Genomic DNA, 12,569 nt, shown 5'->3' with positions numbered 1-12,569 from the left:
CAAAGGCTAAGCTGGAAAAGGCTTCAAAGAGGGCTTATGGAGACAAACAAAAAACCTCCAAGACCTCTAAGGACCACCGTGAGGCCAGAAGGGCCAAATCAGCCTCTCCTCCGCCCAAGTCCAGGCGCAAGGGCCCCCCGAGTACCATTTCGGTTCCCCCACCTGAGTCTCGAACAGCGGCTACTCCCATTCCGGAGATCACTGCAGCATCGGCCCCGCCACCTCTGGAACCACGGGTCCTCATCTCCTCCCATCTGTCGGTACAAGACAAGGAACTGGAAATTGTTAACTTGGGAGACTCCTCAGAATCTGAAGGAGAAATCCCTGATTCAGATGCTCCCCTCTCACCACAGAGACAGAGACGTCCATCCAGATTGCCGTCCTGTCCACTGAGGCAGAGACAGCCATCCAGATCACCGTCCCAACCCAGACAGGTTGGTACTTCTCCGCAAAGGAGAGATAGAGCAGCCTTGGGGACAGAAGCGGACGAGGCCCTAGATTGTGGCCATCCAAATCGCTCCCCTCTGGATAGAGACCATTCGGAACGCGACCTCTTCAATACTTACCCGGACTTAGTTTATGACCATCACTCTGGTCAATATCTCCTGCCAGTCGATGTCGAATATCTTTGCCGTACTGCTTTGGACCCTTCCAGAGCGAGGCTTCGCTCACCACGGCACCGGCCCATTGAGTTGGAAACCGAAGATCCATCCAGACGCTGCTCCCGTAGCAGGGACCCTTCTGCCAGCCGCAGAGGCAGTAGATCACCTTCAGGATCCCACTCCCACTCCGCGTCCCCTTACCTCCAGTTGGACGCCGATCAGCCTCTCTCCTTTGGCGAACCGGACGCACCTTCCCCGACGGATGACGTCTGTTCCTTTTCGGACAGGATAATTAGGATGGCTGATGCCCTTAAATTAGAGGTTGCCCACTCTGAAGAAGTGGCACTCGATCCTGTGGAGCAGAGAATCCATGGTTGTGCTCCAGCGCCTCCCTCCCTGGCATTTTTACCCTCGTTGGAAAAGATCGCTAGAAGGTCTTGGGACACTCCCGCTACTATTGCCTCCACCTCTAGGAAGATCAAAAATCTATATAGAGTCACACCATCTGGACCCACTTGGCTATTTAACCATCCGAAGCCGAATTCAGCTATCGTAGAGGGTTCTCAAATCTCCTTCTCTGCTCGGCCCTCATCTTCCCCTATAGATAAAGAAAGCAGGAAGATAGATGGTTTGGCTAAAAAATTTTATGCTTCTGCTGCATTGGACATTAAAATAGCTAATTACGCAGCATGCATGGGGGCATATGTCCAGCTCCTAATGGAAAAGATGGACCCTGTCATTGCCGAGCTCCCTGATGACAAAAAGAGGCTTATGGCCGCCATCAGAAATGAAGTTCACCAGGTAGGAGGCCAGCAAATAATTTCAGTGCGCCACTCCACAGACTGCGCTTCAAAAATCCTTTCCGGATCGGTGGCCCTCCGCAGTTACGCCTGGCTACGTTCCTCGGATCTGAACCCCCAGGCCAAATCCACCATCGAAGATATGCCATTTGACAACTCCGGCTTATTCAACAAAGAAACTGATGAGAAGTTAAGCTTCAAATACAGAATGAAAACCGCCGCCAAAAAGCATGGCATGTCAGCTCCTCCATCTAGACCAGCTCAACAGAGATACACTGGCCAGCGCTCTTGGTTCCATCATGGTCAACAACGTTACAACCAGCCGGACCGTCAGTTTCAGTCTCAGGACACCCCTCAACGGGGCAGGCCATCAAGGTCCCCTTCTTCTCATCAGGACCGACGTCAACCATCTCAGGGCCGCTACCAGCAGGGCTATAAAAAGAAGGATGCCAGAGGCAAGAAACGCTTTTGAAGTTCCCCAGCGCATTTCGTCACCACTGTAAACAGCCTATGGCCTTTCTTTAGCACCTGGGCCTCTATTACTTCAGACTCTTGGGCCCTTAACATCGTTTGATGGGGTTATGCCCTTGAGTTTTCTGAGCTCCCTACCACCGGAGCCGTCATTTCTACTACCCTCTCGGACACCCTTCTCGACGAAGTGCGCTCCCTTTTAGATAAATGAGCTATCGAGCCTGTACATCCATCACGGGCTCGATCATGCTTTTTCTCTAAGTACTTTATAGTCCCTAAAAAACCTGATGGCCTTAGACCCATCTTGGACTTACGTGCCTTAAATTCCTTCATAGTATACAAACGTTTCAGGATGGTAACTCTCGCTTCTATTCTGCCACTCTTGCAGAAAGACTCCTGGTTCGCCACCTTGGACCTGAAAGACGCCTACTTCCACATTGGCATTCGAGAAGATCACCGCAGATTCCTCACCTTCACTGTAGGTCAGGACTTTTTTCAGTACAAGGTCCTTCCATTCGGTCGTCAGCTCCAAGAGTCTTCACAAAGTGTGGCCCCTGTAGTCGCATACCTCCATCAGAGGGGAATTGCAGTCTTCCCATATCTGGACGACTGGCTGTTCACTGCACCGTCTAGACAATCCCTGCAGCACCAGATGGACTTTGCACAAAGCCTGTTACGGTCATTGGGAATTTGCATCAACCTCGAAAAGTCACATCTAACTCCATCCAGACGGATCGATTTCATAGGCACGCTGCTGGACTCACAAGCTGCCAAGGCTTACCTCCCACCGTCCAGATTCCTGACTCTATCTCGGGCCATACGGGCCTGCCTCCATTCCAGACATCTACCAGCCCGTGTGGTACAAGTTGCAATGGGACATTTGGCTTCAACAACCTTTGTAACGCCATGGGCAAGACTACGTCTGAGACCAGTACAATCTTGGTTCCTTTCCGTCTTCGATCCCGTAAAGGACCGACCCGACAAGACGCTCACCATTCCAAGGAAAGTCCAAGCCTCGTTACGTTGGTGGCTCCAGCCAGACAACGTCTGTTCAGGCATGCCCTTTGCCCCACCTCAACCAGACATAACTCTGACAACAGATGCGTCTCTTCAAGGTTGGGGAACCCATGCATTGGGACTCACAGTCAAAGACAAATGGTCCCACAAAGACTCAAACCTCCACATCAATGCGTTGGAAATGTTAGCAGTGGAAAAAGCTCTCAGAGCATTCCAAAGCCTGCTCTCCAACAAAGTGGTCCTCCTCCTGACAGACAACACCACGACCATGTACTACCTCAACAAACAGGGGGGTACGAGGTCGAAGACTCTTTTGGACATCACACTCAGAATATGGGACTGGTGCATACAACACAGAATACTGCTTCAGTGTGTTCACCTCCCAGGAGACGAAAACGAGCTGGCGGACCAGCTAAGCAGATCCCAATCAACATGCCACGAATGGATGTTACACCCAGAAGTAACTGCCACTCTCTTTCAGCGGTGGGGCACCCCGATAGTGGATCTGTTCGCCTCACCCAACAATGCTCAACTACAAACCTATTGCTCACGGATTCGTGTAGCTGGTTCCCTGGGGAACGCCTTCCAACTTCAATGGACAAACGGTCTCCTGTACCTGTTTCCCCCCTTCCCGCTAATCACCAGGGTATTAGCAAAGATGTGGATGGATTCCACGAATGCCATTCTGATCACTCCATGGTGGCCCAGACAACCTTGGTTCGCCCCTTTGTTGCAACGAGCCCAAGAGCATCTCCGACTGGACCACAGACCAGACTTGCTCTTGCTTCACGGCGGACAAGTTCACCACCCCGAGATGGAATCCCTCCAATTGGTGGCATGGAGGATTCGATCCTGAGATCACTACCATCCGGAGTGCGAGACATTATCAAAGCAGCACAAAGACCGTCTACACAAAGGTCTTATGCCTATAAATGGAACAAGTTCCTTACCTTCCTACGAACCAGTGATGTTTCACCGTCTAACGTTTGCATCCCGGTAGTCCTGGACTTTCTTATGACATTGACTACCGCAGGCCTCTCTTTGAGTTCCATAAAGTCTTATCTGTCTGCTATCTCATCCCATTACTTATTGCAAGACAAACCGTCCTTGTTTAGGGACCCTCTCATAAAAAGGTTCCTCAAAGGACTCAACAACTTACATCCACCAGTTGCAGATCCTTCTCCACAATGGAGCCTGGATACCGTTTTGGCAATTCTGATGTCCAAGCCATTTGAACCCTTAGCTACCACAGATCTGAGACTCCTGACATGGAAAACGGCCTTCCTGGTAGCGATCACGTCAGCCCCTCGGGCCGGTGAACTGTGTGCACTCAGAATGGACCAGCCCTTCCTACGTTTTCACAGGGACAAGGTCGTCCTCCGGACAGACATTTCATTCTTACCTAAGGTGATGTCTGCTTTCCATGTTAACCAGGACCTTGTTTTGCCAACCTTAGCCCCTAACCCGACCATGGACTCAGAGAGCCAGCTTCATTCCCTGGATGTTCGCAGGGCACTGGCGTTCTATCTAGACAGAACTTCTGCCACCAGATGGTCGGAGAGACTTTTTGTATGCTACTCCGAGGCCAGGAGGGGACTGCCGGTTTCACCGCAGAGGTTTTCCAAGTGGGTTGCCAGTACCATTCCCCTCTGCTACGATCTGGCAAAGAAGCCCCTACCAGGACGGGTTAGAGCCCATGTAACTAGGGCGGTAGCAGCATCCTCGGCCTTTTTAGCTGGGATCCCGCTTGAGGATGTGTGTAAGGCTGCTGTTTGGTCACAACCAATGACATTCATTAAACACTATAGGCTGGACGCCAGGGCCAGGCAAGATGCAGCCTTTGGGAGGGCAGTGTTACTTTCTGCCATACACTGAGTATTTTACACTGTAAATAAATAACACAGTTGTTTGGTTTACATACTTTATTCTCTGTTTGATTTTTCATGATTGACACTCCCTCCTCCTCTGACTATAGCTCGCTAGTCTAACCCATTTGTGTGATTCACAGAGACCACAAAGAAGAAGGACGGGTTGCTCGCCTGTAACTGTGTTTCTTCGAGTGGTCATCTGCGAATTCACACAAACCCACCCATCCATCCCCTCAGTGTTTGCTCATTTGATAACGCTTGCTGCCGCGCTGTCTGCGGCTCATTCGGAACTGAAGGAGAGCGGGCCGGTAGGGGTCTTATATACGGATGGGCGGGGCTACCGCCAAAAAGTTGCAAGAGGCTGCAGAAAGTTACATGACTTTCTGCCTGGAGATTCTAGAAGTTTCTGAGTTTGCTGCGCATGCGCAGAAATAACCCATTTGTGTGAATTCGCAGATGACCACTCGAAGAAACACAGTTACAGGTGAGCAACCTGTCCATACATGGCATACTAGAGGGCATGTAGTCTGACCCCTGTTCAACATCAGGAGGATGACACTGGAAGATGGGACAAACTGAGGGTTTTCTTGGCATAAAGAGGAGTTTTGCCATGGGATGCCCCTGAAGCTGAGATAGTGTGACCCTCACAGATGAGAAGGGGAGGGGTCGGGTGCCAAGTGGCAATGCTCTTCTGCCAAGCAGGAATCCTCAAGAAGGAGCAGAGTGGGGTGCGATGGCAAGATTTCTGCCATGAATAAAATCTCTGGTGAACTGGGAATATATAAATAAATAAATGGTAACTTTATCATTTAAAGAGGCTTTGTTTAAAGACAGAGCAATGACAAAGCAGTAGAATTAAAGGCACCCTCCCCCATGATTGATGATCGCTTCACATTCACACCTTTGCTCTGAAAAAGAAAGGAGAAGAAGACTAGCAGGAAATGCTTCGACTCTCTCTGGTCTCCTCAGTATAATGTTCTGTTTATAACAATTAATCCAAAGAAAACTGAGTTTGCTAAAGTAATATTTTATTTATTTATATATTCTTTAGGGTGCCAGTGTCACCCTGTGGATTTACATGGCTGAGCAGGGATCCTCCCAGTTCACAATAGAAATTCACTGGCTGACCAGTATTACTTCATAGCAGAAGGGGGTTGGACTGGATGGTCCTTGAGGGTACCCCAACTCTAGCCTCCCAGTTCACCATAGAAATTCACTGGCTGACCTTGGGCAAGTCACATCCTCTCAGCTTCAACTCCAACTTCTAAGTATTCCTTCATGGTAGGTTTTATTACTGCAAGGTAGTCTCCAGATCATAGTGATGTAACTGTATTTCATCAAAGTGATTAGTCATTTTTTTATCATCAAAATACCTGTCTTAATCCAAAAAACTGTGGCCAAGACCTTTCCTGCTAAGTTTTGAGATTTGAAGTTCTTCTCTTCTATGAGAGCATGGCATAAAGGGCAGAAGCCTCACCTTTTGTTCTCTTTTGTTTTTCAAAGCAAAGCTGTTAATGAGCAAAGTTGGAGGGGGAATCAGCCTTTGGAATCACCCTAACAAAGGAAATAGCCTCCAGGATGAATGGTAGCTTTTCTTACACAAAATATGCAAATAGTGGCCATCGAGAGTCAGATGAAGGATTCTTCTCTTACCCTCATTTCGAAATGACTAACAATCAAGATTCTTACTCATTGATCGAGAACTGCTCAGAATTTCTTCTCTCTAAAATGTTATCGAAATTGTCGAATTAGGCATATTTCTCCTAATTTTCGAATTTTGGAGAATATTCTTTACATCCCTATCAGGAAGTTCCTCCTAATGTTGAGGTGGAATCTCTTTTCCTGTAGCTTGCATCCATTGCTTTGGGTCCTAGTCTCTGGAGCAGCAGAAAACAAGTTGCTCCCTCCTCAATATGACATCCCTTCAAATATTCACACAGGGCTATCATATCACCTCTTAACCTTCTCTTCTTCATGCTAAACATCCCGAGATCCCTAAGTCATTTCTCATAGGGCTTCATGGTTTCCAGACCTTTCACCATTTAAGCTCCCTCCTTTGGACCCATGGCTCCAGTTTCTCAATGTCCTTTTTGAATTGTGGTGCCCAGAACTGGACACAGTATTCCAGGTGGGGCCTGACCAAAGTAGAGTACAGTGGCACTATTACTTCTCTTGATCTAGACACTATACTTTTATTGATGCAGCTTAAAATTGCATTGGCCTTTTTAGCTGCTGCATCGCACTATTGACTCATGTTCAACTTGTGGTCTACTTGGACTCCCAGATCCCTTTCACATGTAGTTTCATTCAGCCAGGTGTCCCCCATCCTATATCTGTGCATTTTATTTTTCTGCCCTAAGTGCAGTACCTTATATTTCTCTGTGTTGAATATCATTTTGTTAGCTTTGGCCCAGCTTTCTAGTCTATTCAGGTCACTTTGAATTTTGATCCTGTCCTCTGGAGTATTAGCTATTCCTCCTAATTTGGTGTCATCTGCAAATTTGATAAGTATGCTCCCAATTTTGTCCTTCAAGTCATTGATAAAGATGTTGAATAGCACTGGGCCCAGGACCGAGCCCTGTGGGACCCCACTGGTCACTTCTCTCCAGGATGAAAAGGTGCCATTGTTGAGTACCCTTTGGGTTCGGTCGGTCAACCAGTTACAAATCCATGTAACAGTTACCTTGTCTAACATTTTACAAGCTTGTTTGCAAGAATGTCATGGGAAACCTTGTCAAAGGCCTTACTGAAATCAAGATATACTATATCCACAGCATTCCCTTCATCTACCAAGCTCGAAATTTTTCTTTTTTCTTTTTTTCTTTTTTTCATTTCTTTACAAACACCAAACCATTGTAACATGACAACATTACACCATAAAAGAACATTTGACATTTAACACAAAAACGACAATTCCCTCTACCCCTGACATAAGTAAAATTACATATAACATACATATCACTTCCGACTGATCAGCTCTCTACTTTGAATGTTATCATAATGTTGTTTAATCTTATTCTGTTTTCGAATTTATGCCTTTACACAGTTAATGTAGTTTCCAGGTGGGAACAGCAGCTCGACGGACGTATTTTCAGTCTGCTCTGAAAAACGTTCTCCTCACTGGTGCCTTCCCTGCCTGTTGAGACCAACGTGGAGTGGGGAAAACCCCCAAATATGGCAATATTTGGACGAAGAAGCTCAGCGAACCCCCACAACATCCCAAAACTCCGGGGGCCAAAAGGCCAAAAGTGGAGGTGAGGGGGATTGAGCAATTCAGCGCCAGAGAGGGACGAGTCAAGTGGGACTCTTAGAACTGCCCCCATCTTTTTAAATTAGAAACACAACAAGAAAAGGGGCAAGAAGCTAACAAAGGCTGTCTTCAGTCTCTAAAACCAAAAAATCTTCTTTAAAGCCTTTGCAACAAGAAAAAGACTTAGAGACGCTTATGGATGATGGAATTGAGTAAATAATATATGGAAGACTTAAATCTGCCTACCTTGATTATGTTATGTTAACTGAAAGCAGAGTATAAGAGAAGGAGGCACAGACTACATTTGCCCAAATTCCTCCGCTTTCTCTGCTCTTTGCCTCTTCTTCTTTCTTTCCAACTTCTTGGTAGCTATCCTCCCCATCTCCGCGTCTCTTAGCACTGTTCTCTCCACCTCCGTCTCCGTTCCTTTCTTTCACGTCTCCTTGAATACTGTCCTCCACATCTCCATGTCTCTGGGCACTATTCTCTCCTTCTCTGTTCCTTTGTTTCCCAGTCACGTCTCTCTAAACACTGTCCTCCTTGTCATCACATCTCTCTAGGTACCTTTCTCTCCATCACTGGCTATTTTCCCTCTCCTCCGGCTTCTCTTTGTCTATCTTCATCCACTACTCCACCCTTAATTCTTTATTCTTAGTTCAACCACCGCTTCTTATATTTCAGTCAATATACCAAACGCTTCACCAGATGGATCCTCTTCATACAGAAAGTATAATTAATTGATAGGTTCAGTCCAGAGAATGTAATTCAGAACTCTAATTGTAAAGTTAAAAGTCGTGGCAGCGCCCTTGTCCCCAAACCACGGCTTGGGACTGCTTACCGCAGACGTGGTCGCTCAGGCTCTCTACAGCTCCTCCACTCTCATTGTTCTGTTGTTCCATTGAATATTAGTTGTATAAAAGGAGCTGGAGAGCCTTTGTCGAGCCCCTCTGCCTCCCCTTTATCGGGGGGATACTTCTGACAAGGTGGTATGTTATCCCAGCTGATCCCATCTCCGCAGCCTGCAATCACCCTCCAGAGCCCTTCCTAGATGAGTGATTCTTGCACCGCCAGAATCGGATGTGTATTTTTGTGCTTTTAATGCTAACAAGTCTGCCTTGTTTTAGCAATGATGATGATGATGATGATGATGATGATGATGATGATATTGATATCAGCAGTCCTCTGAGGCATGGCCAATGTAAGTTGCTCTGATTTTTACAAACGCATGAGCAGTGAAGAAAATTCAAAGTACCTTGACCAAGTACACACTTCTGAGAAGTACAGTTGGGGTAAGAAAGCTGAAACCAAGGGCAAATCCCCTTCTTGTTAAACCACCTTGGCATGTTAAATATGCATAGCCATGTTAATCCATGTTCAGTGTTAAACCCAAAGGGTTTGGTTATGCAATAAGCCTCTGAAATATGAAAGAGGCCATGTTAAATAAAGCCATGTTAAATGCCCAAATGTGCTGTTGTGTGTTTTGGGATTGCGGGGAAGGGGTGGCCAGAAAGGGAAGTACATTTCTACCATCTGGTTAGGAATAATGCCAAAATGTCCTCCATTTTGAGCATGCCTAAGAAACATGCGTTTATATTAATGCTTTTAAAATTATTAATTTTTTAAAAGTGGTTTGTGTGTCCTCCATTCTAAAAATATGTCCTACATTTGGGTCTAAATTTTGTCCTACATTTGTCCCGGTTTGGAGGTTGACAGTTATGGCAACCCTATGTAGAGCCATCCCTGTTTCTCTCCTACCTTCCCTCACTTGCTCCCTTTTCCTCCTCCTTCAGACTCTGCAGGATGGGGAGCCAGGATTAGGGATTAGTTTCTTTCCCTTTGGAAAGATGAGGAGAGCTCTCTTCCCTTTTTCCCTGAGAAAGCCTCACTTGCATGCTAGCTGCTGAAGCAGCAGCTGGGAGATTTCACCAATGAGGGAAACCTTCTTTCCAGCTCTTTTTTCTGTTCCTAAGTGGCTCCAGTGAATAACTGTTAAGGTCTCAGCTCCTTTAAAGGCCCTCTCCTTTCCTGAAGAAGCCGATCTGGTGAAATCTCGCAGCCGCTTGGAGAGCATGCAAGCCAGCCACTCTCAGGGAAAGGCAGCTCTTCTCATGTTTGGAAAGGGAAAGAAACTATTCTCTAATCCTGGCTGAAGGGAAGGGAGAGGAAAACGGACAGAGGACAACATCTCTTTTTAAGGAGAGTAGCAGGGAAGCTTGCAGCTCTGTCCCTGGCAAGGCAAGGAGACCGGTGGGGGATCAAAGGAGGGGGGGAAGGCAGCGTTTCTTTTAAGGGCAGTTTTCCTGGATTGAAGGACATGCCACTCAACCCCCACTCCCTGGAAAGAGCTGTGGCTGCCATTTTTCTGAGCCACATTAATGTATAGACCCGTGTATAGGTGTGTGTGCATATACAAGTATATCTACAGTCATAATGATAAATGTGTGTGTATGTGTGTGTGTGCAGTTATGGAGCACACACAGACATAAATCTATGTTCCACCAATGTCCTGGTAACCTGTGTGTGCATATGCACATATGACTTTTAAAATAATCAGGAAATACAATTTTTTGTTTTTATTAAGAGGAGAAATAATTACCACATGATAATTTCTAAGCTGTATAGCTTTTTTGAGGAGTTTCTTTTTGTTGGCAAGGCAAACCTAGACAGCAATCTCGAGCACTGAAGATGCCCCTACTTCAGACCGACATGCCACTTTTCTGTATAGTAGTGGGCTGGACAACCACCACAACTTGATAGCCACTCTCTTCTACAAAGATTGGCTTCCTCATTGGAGTGGTGGTTCTCTTTAGGTCAGGTTGGAGGACTCCCACCAGATCAAAGAAAATAGAATGCTTCATGCGGAAATTTATCTCCCACATGTCATCATCCCACAATGCCTTTGAATGGTATGTAATCACCATCTCTGAGGTGATGGAGATGTGGATAGACATTCAAAGAGATCTGTGGAGGAATGGTCCTCTGTGTCAAGGATCTTAAGGGCATGTTTCAAAGCAACTTTTTTGAAAAACAATTGGTAGATAAATGTCCTCCTTCTCCATATCTGCTCCATCATCAGGAAACGGGAGCTGGTATGGAGAAGGAGAATCCAAGCATGTGAATCCATTATAGCACAGAATACACAGGGAACGAGGAAGTGCCCTAAGCTCCCTTTGAAAATCGTGCCCAGTTTTATTTCTGAAGTACGCATGCGCAGAAAAAGGGGATGGTCGGGGTGTGCTTGGGATGGGACCTGGATGTGCAGTGATATCTGTTCACAGCAGGTCTAAAAATGATAACAGGTTGCATTCTCCCTTAGCTGTGTGTGAAAGCAATTTTTCTATTCATGTTAACATAACACTGAGAACATTTAATGCGGTAGCATTCGTCCTGATCCCGTTTCATGATCTGTCTGCCTTATTAACAGGAATGGAATGGGAAAACTGTGAGTGCGATAAAGTTCTCAGTCAAAATGACTTCCAGAAAACCTCTCTCCCTCTTTTCCCTGGCAAGGACTGAGCCTTCTGGCTGGAATTGAAAAGGATAGGCCAGTGATAGTGAACCTTTTCAAGGTCGAGTGCCCAAACTGCAACCCAAAGCCCACTTATTTATTGCAAAGTGCCATGTCCCTCTGGCTTTCTAGTAACAAACTCTGGCAGATTGTGCTGGGACGATGGCACATGTGCCCACAGAGAGGGCTCTGAGTGCCACCTCTGGTATGCGTGCCATAGGTTTGCCATCACTGGGCTAGGCTGTGACTCACAGAAGCCCCACTAGAATCTTCCTTGTGGCAGTAGTCAATAATTATTTTAGGAAAGTTTTATTATATAAAAATTGCTTTTAAGACGTGTGATATAAGGAGTACTAGCCAATATTATATCTGTATTCATGGAATTTTAAAAGATCAATAGTGGAATTGTAATTCAGGACACATTTCATAGAAATAACTCTATTTAGTTGTCTCCTGGCTATCTTAATCCTCCCACCATTCCCTATCTAAAATATAAAAAGATTGTGAAATCTCATGGGCTCATTTGCTTATATTTGAAATATTTCAAATGCAAAGGAATGTGTCTAGCTTAGTGTTGATTAACAACTCCTCTATGGAATGAAAATAGAGCTGGAATGCCACAAACACTTCATCCACAGCTGAGGAATAATAGAAATGAACAGTAGTGGTCCCTCTGTTATAAAGAGACAACAAACCTTCATGAGGAACATTTTTATTTACAAATATTATTAAAAGTTATCTGACAGTTATCATGCTTTTCCTCTGAACCTGAAAAAGTTTTTTTTTTTTTTGGGGGGGGGGGGCTTTTTAAAGTGCATGCAGAAGAAGAAAGCTGTTTTTAAAAATGTTTATTGTAAGAAAATACAAGGTTTGAAAATGTTAATAATGCAAACTTTATGACAAACATTATTGAGGACAAGTGGGCCAATATTGGAATGGTGAATCAAAGACAGAAGAGGGGTAATATGAATCAAAATGAATCAGGAAGAAAGGGTAAGGTTAAACTCAAAAATATTGTCTAGAATAGAAATGTTATGGGAGAAAGGATTGGTA

This window comes from Sceloporus occidentalis, unplaced genomic scaffold (genome assembly GCF_023333645.1).
Source record: "Sceloporus occidentalis isolate IW3139 unplaced genomic scaffold, rSceOcc1.0.p SCAF_8, whole genome shotgun sequence".
NCBI lineage: Eukaryota > Metazoa > Chordata > Lepidosauria > Squamata > Phrynosomatidae > Sceloporus > Sceloporus occidentalis.
Note: the sequence above shows the minus strand (reverse complement) of the source record.